Source organism: Suillus paluster (assembly GCF_016628075.1).
Source record: "Suillus paluster strain FC165 chromosome Unknown EDB91scaffold_45, whole genome shotgun sequence".
NCBI lineage: Eukaryota > Fungi > Basidiomycota > Agaricomycetes > Boletales > Suillaceae > Suillus > Suillus paluster.
This window is the reverse complement of record NW_024537605.1, coordinates 31,779-41,037: the sequence shown is the minus strand read 5'-3', so window position 1 is coordinate 41,037 and position 9,259 is coordinate 31,779.

Below are 9,259 nucleotides of genomic sequence, written 5' to 3'. Positions count from 1 at the left end.
TTCATGAGCAAGTAAGCTCGTCTAGATCTTATCCTCGTTGGTATCCAGTCTATGAAGTAGAGTTGTCAATGGCTGGGTGCCACTTGACTCGGGGTCAGAGATACCTGCCTTTGTGTGAGATTCAACAAACAAACAAAGACAGCACAGACAACATACCTTGTTGGTCGTCCAACTATTGCCTTTCAAATGCCAGCCTATCTGCCTGGATCTTGCTGTGGTTGGCTCCGGGTGTCCAAGAAGTGCCTGTGTCTGTGATGACCATCTCCTGAACAGAGCCAAAGGTCGAACATTTGAAGGTGCGTTTGCACTTGGTCATTGCATTGAGAGGTGTAGAGTAGGTTATCCGTGGGAATGTTCTGGTTGGTTGAAACAATGCTACAATATGGAAAGCCACAGCTAAAAGGCTCTGGGAGGCGGACTATCGTCTAGCAGGCATAATACAAGCTGAGTTCTGTTAAAAAAACAGAGGGAAATGGTCCAGAACGAGGGAAGAGATGAGCTCATCGTTGACAACAATTAGCATAAGCTTCTGACAACCATGTGAGTATGGAAAATAGCCTGCTTGATCTGGGGAAGCAATTGTTAGAATAAATGATACAACCAAGCCACAAGTGAGCTAATGAGAGTGAACAGGACTATATAGTCCAGTGTCAGTTGTTATCGTGTTGTGTAAACTAATGAGTGTACTATACCTGTAGTCCAGTGTCAGTTGCTAAAGAGCAACCAACACAGGACTTGCTACCTATGGGCGAGTCTATGTAAACAAGTGTAAACACTGCCTAAGTAAGTAAGGAATTCACATCACATGCTAAGTGAGAGTCTAATAGAGGAAGCAACATCATAAGACAAATAACTCACACCATAAGAGCCAGTTCGTCAACGAGATGTTGACGAACATCTGGCAAAATAACATCACGTGTGAAGGTTGTCGGCTTGGGCCGTCCCGAGGGTCGGAACTTGAACATACTATCTAGCCATCGCAGTGCTAGTACAATGTATGTACTGTATATTCCTGACAATGGACGCTCTACCAGCAGTCCCTGCTCCCATCGACCTTCGATTGGATGTCCCACTATTCATGCCCCATCATCCCGAAGTCCAGCAACGTCTCATACGATACATGATCCTTTTGATCAGCATCTTGATTAGCGCTACAACTAGTATCTTACACTCAATCTATCCAAAAGATCCAGAACCATATCACACATCTGCTCTCTCGGGAGAAGCGTGGGTCATAGAACTATTAACTGGTCACCCCGAGCGTATACGATGCGAGCTTGGTGTACATGCACATGTGTTCACAGAACTCATCTCAGAGATTCGTACCCTTGGGCACACGGACTCCAAGTTTGTCTCGCTAGAGGAACAACTAGCAATTTTCCTCTATGCAGTAGTCACGGGCTTACCTATCAGACACACCAGTGAAAGATTTCAACGCTCGAATGAGACTATATCTCAGTGAGGGTGATATTTTTAATTGCGCGCTATATCTCATTGTACATAGTTATTTTCACAGGATGCTCTTTATCTTTTCGTCCCCCCCCTTCTATTCAAATGAGTCTCATCAGCAGTCTGGGGACACTGAGCACGAGTGAGTCGAATGTTGGGCTGCATGGGAGTGGAGACAGGCTTGCAATCAGCCATGCTGAAGCGATCAAGGATGTCAAGGCAGTACTGGCGCTGGGAGATGGTGATGGAGTGCTTGGAGCGATCCCTGTCAATCTTGATGCCTAGAAGCTGGGTGGTAGGGCCCAAGTCTCGAAGCTTGAAGTGCTGAGACAAGTCCTTGATGATCTGATCAATTGCAGAAGCGGACTTCGATGCAAAGGTCATGTCATCAACAAAGACAGGCAAGATGATCCTGACTTCACCCTTGACATAGATATAGATGCTGGCATCAGAGTAGGACTGGGTGAATCCAATAGACTCGAGAACAGAGCGCATTTTCTTGTTCCAGCGATTGCCACCTTGCTTGGTTCCATAGATGCTCTTCTGAAGAAGGCAGACCATCTTCTTGGGATCACCTTCAGCAAAGCCTTCAGGTTGTTCCATGTAGACGTCACAGTCCATCTCCCCATTGAGATAGGCATGTGAGATGTCGATGGAGCGGAGGTGGAGGTCATGGATGGCAGCCATAGCAAGGACAACACGAATGGTGGGCATACGCACAGTTGGAGCAAATATTTCGACATAGTCAAAGCCAGGACGCTGGTTGTAGCCCTTGGCAACAAGTCTGCCCTTGTAGCGCTCAATAGAGCCATCAGCATTGCGCTTCACCTTGAATATCCACTTGGAGCCAATGACCTTGATTCCAGCTGGTCTAGGTACGAGTTTCCAAGTCCCATTGCTGCGATGAGCATTGAGTTCCTCAAGAGCTGCCTGATTCCACTGCTCTGCATCAAGTCGAGTCAATGCCTCCCTATAAGACAATGGCTCGGTGGAAGAGCTGGTAGACAAGGCAAGCTCAAATCCTTGAGCAAAGTCAGCATCCTCAGTCTCATCATCAACAACATCAGTCAGCTGAGCTGGAGAGAGCTTCCACCAGTCTCTGGGAGGTTGCCTGTTGCGTCGAGGGAGTCTGGCACCAATGCCTATGGGAGACGGTGGTCTAGGAGGTGGATTGGGACGAGCTGCAGGAGGAGGAGTGACTGGATCAGGAACAGGGACGACAGCAGGGACATCAGGAACTGCTGGAGGGACCACATCTCCCCCTTGATCCAGTGACTCATCAGAACTGGACTCATCATAGTCAGAGTCAGAGTCAGAGTCATCTGAATGAGGAGGATAGTAATAGGAGGGCGCTGCTGGGGGCTCAGAGGTAGTCTTGGACTGTCTGGGAGGATGGGGAGCATTGACAGGAGGTGCTGGAGCGATGGGAGCTGGAATGGATGGACTGGATGGGCGCTTGGACAGAGGGAAGTATCTTTCATCAAAGTCAGCCCTTTCACAGATGATTGTCTTCTTGGAGGTGGGGTTGTAGAACTTCCAGCCCTTGTAGCCAGCAGGGTAGCCAATGAAGACGCACTTTTCCATGTGGGAGCCAAGTCCATCTCTCTTGTGTTAGAATAACCAAGTGAAGCAAGCCACAAGTGAGCTAATGAGAGTGAACAGGACTATAGTCCAGTGTCAGTTGCTATTGTGTTGTGTAAACTAATGAGTGTACTATACCTATAGTCCAGTGTCAGTTGCTGAAGAGCAACCAACACAGGACTTGCTACCTATGGGCGAGTCTATGTAAACAAGTGTAAACACTGCCTAAGTAAGTAATGGATTTCACATCACATGCTAAGTGAGAGTCCAATAGAGGAAGCAACATCATAACACAAATAACTCGCACCATAAGGTGCTCAATCACCACAACTAACACTCCCCCCTGATTGTGCACCTCTACACATCTCAGCTCCCCCTCAAGCTACTCAGTCCCATCATCTGGCAGAACAACTGCACCTTGGGTCGAGCCAATGCCTTGGTTAGGATGTCAGCTGGCTGGTCAGCAGTGGGCACAAACACTGGTGCAATAATCTCCTTGTGCACCACATCTCGAAGCCAATACCAGCTGAGATCAAGCTGCTTCATCCGACCATGGTGCTCTGGGTGCTTGGCCACAGAGATGGCGCTCTGGTTGTCGATCCTAAGGACAGAGGGTGCAGTGGCAGGGAAGCCCATCTCAAACAAGAGATTTCGCATCCAGCGGATCTCCTTGCCTGCCTCAACTGCAGCCATGTACTCAGCTTCAGTGGTGGACAAGGCCACAATGCTTTGAAGCTTCGACGACCAGGAGACAGCACCAAGGCCAATCTTGACCAGGTAGCCACCAGTGGAGCGACCGGTGTCTTTGCATCCACCATGATCAGCATCAGAGAATGTGGAGAAGAGTTCGATGGAATTGGGATCAGGAGCATAGGTGATGGAGTAGTCTGCAGTGCCCTTCAGATAGCGAAGCAGGTGCTTGACAGCTTGCCAATGGGCAGGGCCAGGGTTGGAGTTGAATCGAGCAAGGCAGCCAACAGTGTAGGCAATGTCTGGTCTGGTGGTGGTGGCAAGATACATCAGAGCACCCACAGCTTCAAGGTAAGGAGTGGATTGCATGTCCTGAGTCTCATCAGCAGTCTGGGGACACTGAGCACGAGTGAGTCGAAGATTGGGCTGCATGGGAGTGGAGACAGGCTTGCAATCAGCCATGCTGAAGCGATCAAGGATGTCAAGGCAGTACTGGTGCTGGGAGATGGTGATGGAGTGCTTGGAGCGATCCCTGTCAATCTTGATGCCTAGAAGCTGGGTGGTAGGGCCCAAGTCTCGAAGCTTGAAGTGCTGAGACAAGTCCTTGATGATCTGATCAATTGCAGAAGCGGACTTTGATGCAAAGGTCATGTCATCAACAAAGACAGGCAAGATGATCCTGACTTCACCCTTGACATAGATATAGATGCTGGCATCAGAGTAGGACTGGGTGAATCCAATAGACTCCAGAACAGAGCGCATTTTCTTGTTCCAGCGATTGCCACCTTGCTTGGTTCCATAGATGCTCTTCTGAAGAAGGCAGACCATCTTCTTGGATCACCTTCAGCAAAGCCTTCAGGTTGTTCCATGTAGACGTCACAGTCCATCTCCCCATTGAGATAGGCATGTGAGATGTCGATGGAGCGAAGGTGGAGGTCATGGATGGCAGCCATAGCAAGGACAACACGAATGGTGGGCATACGCACAGTTGGAGCAAATATTTCGACATAGTCAAAGCCAGGACGCTGGTTGTAGCCCTTGGCAACAAGTCTGCCCTTGTAGCGCTCAATAGAGCCAGTCAGCATTGCGCTTCACCTTGAATATCCACTTGGAGCCAATGACCTTGATTCCCAGCTGGTCTAGGTACGAGTTTCCAAGTTCCATTGCTGCGATGAGCATTGAGTTCCTCAAGAGCTGCTTGATTCCACTGCTCTGCATCAACTCGAGTCAATGCCTCCCTATAAGACAATGGCTCGGTGGAAGAGCTGGTAGACAAGGCAAGCTCAAATCCTTGAGCAAAGTCAGCATCCTCAGTCTCATCATCAACAACATCAGTCAGCTGAGCTGGAGAGAGCTTCCACCAGTCTCTGGGAGGTTGCCTATTGCGTCGAGGGAGTCTGGCACCAATGCCTATGGGAGATGGTGGTCTAGGAGGTGGATTGGGACGAGCTGCAGGAGGAGGAGTGACTGGATCAGGAACAGGGACGACAGGAGGGACATCAGGAACTGCTGGAGGGCACCACATCTCCCCCTTGATCCAGTGACTCATCAGAACTGGACTCATCATAGTCAGAGTCAGAGTCAGAGTCATCTGAATGAGGAGGATAGTAATAGGAGGGCGCTGCTGGGGGCTCAGAGGTAGTCTTGGACTGTCTGGGAGGATGGGGAGCATTGACAGGAGGTGCTGGAGCGATGGGAGCTGGAATGGATGGACTGGATGGGCGCTTGGACAGAGGGAAGTATCTTTCATCAAAGTCAGCCCTTTCGCAGATGATTGTCTTCTTGGAGGTGGGGTTGTAGAACTTTCCAGCCCTTGTAGCCAGCAGGGTAGCCAATGAAGACGCACTTTTCCATGTGGGAGCCCAAGTCCATCTCTCTTGTCCCTCTGGACGTGCACATAGGCAGTGCATCCCCAAACTCGAAGATGTGAGACATCAGGCTTATTACCATGCCACAGCTCATAGGGTGTAGCGCTGTCTACAGCTTCGGTAGGGCATCTGTTCCAGACATGGACCAGAGCAGCAAGACACTCGCCCCAGAAGGCCTTGGGAAGCCCAGACTCGTCCAGCATAGCAGTGAGTCGCTCAGAGAGGACTCTGTTAGCTCTCTCAGCAACCCCATTCTGCTGTGGTCTAGCACGAACAGTGTGCTGCCTCTCAATGCCGCACTGGGTGGTGAATTCAATGAAGGCATTGCTCATGTACTCCCCTCCCTTGTCATCTCTGAGGATCTTTAGCTTTCGCTCTGACTGGTTCTCAGCATAGGCCTTGAATGTCTTGAAAGCCTCAAAGACATCAGACTTAGCTTTAATAGGGAGCACAAAGCGAAATCGAGAGAAGTCGTCGATGAATGTGACCCAATAGCGATAGCCAGAGAAGCTGGGGTAGGGGACCTGTAGTTGTGGTGATTGAGCACCTTATGGTGCGAGTTATTTGTGTTATGATGTTGCTTCCTCTATTGGACTCTCACTTAGCATGTGATGTGAATTCCTTACTTACTTAGGCAGTGTTTACACTTGTTTACATAGACTCGCCCATAGGTAGCAAGTCCTGTGTTGGTTGCTCTTCAGCAACTGACACTGGACTATAGGTATAGTACACTCATTAGTTTACACAACACTTCAGCAACTGACACTGGACTATAGTCCTGTTCACTCTCATTAGCTCACTTGTGGCTTGGTTCACTTGGTTATTCTAACAGGTTATGAGCCCTGCGCTTTAAGGACCTCAAGTCATTCATTCCTCATCCAACTGCTGCTCCACTCCTTCCCTAGTGTATTCCATCGCATTCTACGCCCCAGGAAACCCTTATCTTTGTGTCTGAGCACCATTTGGACTGTTGGAACACCCATTGTGTTGCTTTTGAGTAGTTCAACCAAGTGGCTTTGTTGAAATTTTCCATAGCCCCTTTTGGTCATCTACCCCCTGTCCCTCACTCCCACCCCTGTCGCTCCCTGTCCTATCCATTGCTTCCCTGAACGTCCTGCATCATCCTAGACCGTCCTGCTTGCCACCCAATCCCTTGCTATGTCACCCATGACTATCAGCTCAACTCAGCTCTTCCAACTATCTTATCTGGAGATCAGAGATGGAGTCTTACCTGCGCTCCAAGGGCTTGTGGCTGCTTGTCAGTGGCTCTGAGAAGCGTCCTGCAGACTCACAGCCTGAGGCACAGGCTGTATGGGACCTTAAGGCTGACCAAGCTGCTGGGGAACTCTATCTGGCTTGCCCATTGGAGATGAGGTCCCAGATTGATGCTATTGAAGATCATCCTGTGCTTATCTGGTCTACCCTTGCCTCCCTATACTCTAGACAGCTGTCGTAGCAGGAGGAAGAAGACCAAGAAGCTCTCCAGGAAGACTCAGAGTCTCACAGACCCCACTGCATCGCCATCTCCCACTTCCTTTCCTATTCCTATCAACTCTACTATCATTGAGTTTGCTGGCACTGCTTGTCTTCGCTCTTTTGACCCTTCAAGCACCATCTGTCCCCTTCAACTTGATGCTACTGTCGACTGGAATGCAGACACAGGTGCCACATCCCACATGACCCCTCATCGTCACTGGCTTCGCAATTACACTCCCAATCGCATCCCTATCAAGCTAGCTGACAACACCTTTGTCTACTCTGCTGGTGTTGGCACTGTGGTCTTCAACCCAGTCATTGATGGCAAGAGCGTTAGACCTGTCGAGTTTTCAAGAGTCTTGCATGTCCCTGACCTTCGCAACAACCTGCTCTCTGTCCTCTACCTCACTCGCCACAGTGGCTTCCATGTCACCATTGACTCCACCAAGATGTCATTTCAGCGTCCTGCAGGCACCACACTGTTTGTTGCACCCTATCAGCAGCAGCAATGCAGCATTCTTAGATGGCTCCACCATCCCTCTCTCTGAATATGCCTCTGCAGCGACCACTCTACCTCTGGACCTTGGACCTATGGCACAGGAGACTCGCCCACCATCACTTAGCAGGTGTCAAGAAGCTTATTGATCATGACATGGTCACTGGACTCAAGCTAGATTCAAAGAAAGATGCCAGATCCCATCTGTGAGCCATGCTTAGCTGGCAAGATGCATGCAAACCCATTCCCCTCATCTCAATGGCGTGCTACTCGACCTCTGGAGCTTGTCCACACCGATGTCCATAAGGTCCCCTACCCCAGCTTCTCTGGCTATCGCTATTGGGTCACAGTTCATCGACGACTTCTCTCGATTTCGCTTTGTGCTCCCTATTAAAGCTAAGTCTGATGTCTTTGAGGCCTTCAAGACATTCAAGGCCTATGCTGAGAACCAGTCAGAGCGAAAGCTAAAGATCCTCAGAGATGACAAGGGAGGGGAGTACATGAGCAATGCCTTCATTGAATTCACCACCCAGTGCGGCATTGAGAGGCAGCACACTGTTCGTGCTAGACCACAGCAGAATGGGGTTGCTGAGAGAGCTAACAGAGTCCTCTCTGAGCGACTCACTGCTATGCTGGACGAGTCTGGGCTTCCCAAGGCCTTCTGGGGCGAGTGTCTTGCTGCTCTGGTCCATGTCTGGAACAGATGCCCTACCGAAGCTGTAGACAGCGCTACACCCTATGAGCTGTGGCATGGTAATAAGCCTGATGTCTCACATCTTCGAGTTTGGGGATGCACTGCCTATGTGCACAGTCCAGAGGGACAAGAGAGATGGACTTGGCTCCCACATGGAAAAGTGCGTCTTCATTGGCTACCCTGCTGGCTACAAGGGCTGGAAGTTCTACAACCCCACCTCCAAGAAGACAATCATCTGCGAAAGGGCTGACTTTGATGAAAGATACTTCCCTCTGTCCAAGCGCCCATCCAGTCCATCCATTCCAGCTCCCATCGCTCCAGCACCTCCTGTCAATGCTCCCCATCCTCCCAGACAGTCGAAAGACTACCTCTGAGCCCCCAGCAGCGCCCTCCTATTACTATCCTCCTCATTCAGATGACTCTGACTCTGACTCTGACTATGATGAGTCCAGTTCTGATGAGTCACTGGATCAAGGGGGAGATGTGGTGCCTCCAGCAGTTCCTGATGTCCCTCCTGTCGTCCCTGTTCCTGATCCAGTCACTCCTCCTCCTGCAGCTCGTCCCAATCCACCTCCTAGACCACCATCTCCCATAGGCATTGGTGCCAGACTCCCTCGACGCAATAGGCAACCTCCCAGAGACTGGTGGAAGCTCTCTCCAGCTCAGCTGACTGATGTTGTTGATGATGAGACTGAGGATGCTGACTTTGCTCAAGGATTTGAGCTTGCCTTGTCTACCAGCTCTTCCACCGAGCCATTGTCTTATAGGGAGGCATTGACTCGAGTTGATGCAGAGCAGTGGAATCAAGCAGCTCTTGAGGAACTCAATGCTCATCGCAGCAATGGGAACTTGGAAACTTCGTACCTAGACCAGCTGGAATCAAGGTCATTGGCTCCAAGTGGATATTCAAGGTGAAGCGCAATGCTGATGGCTCTATTGAGCGCTACAAGGGCAGACTTGTTGCCAAGGGCTACAACCAGCGTCCTGGATTTGACTATGTCGAAA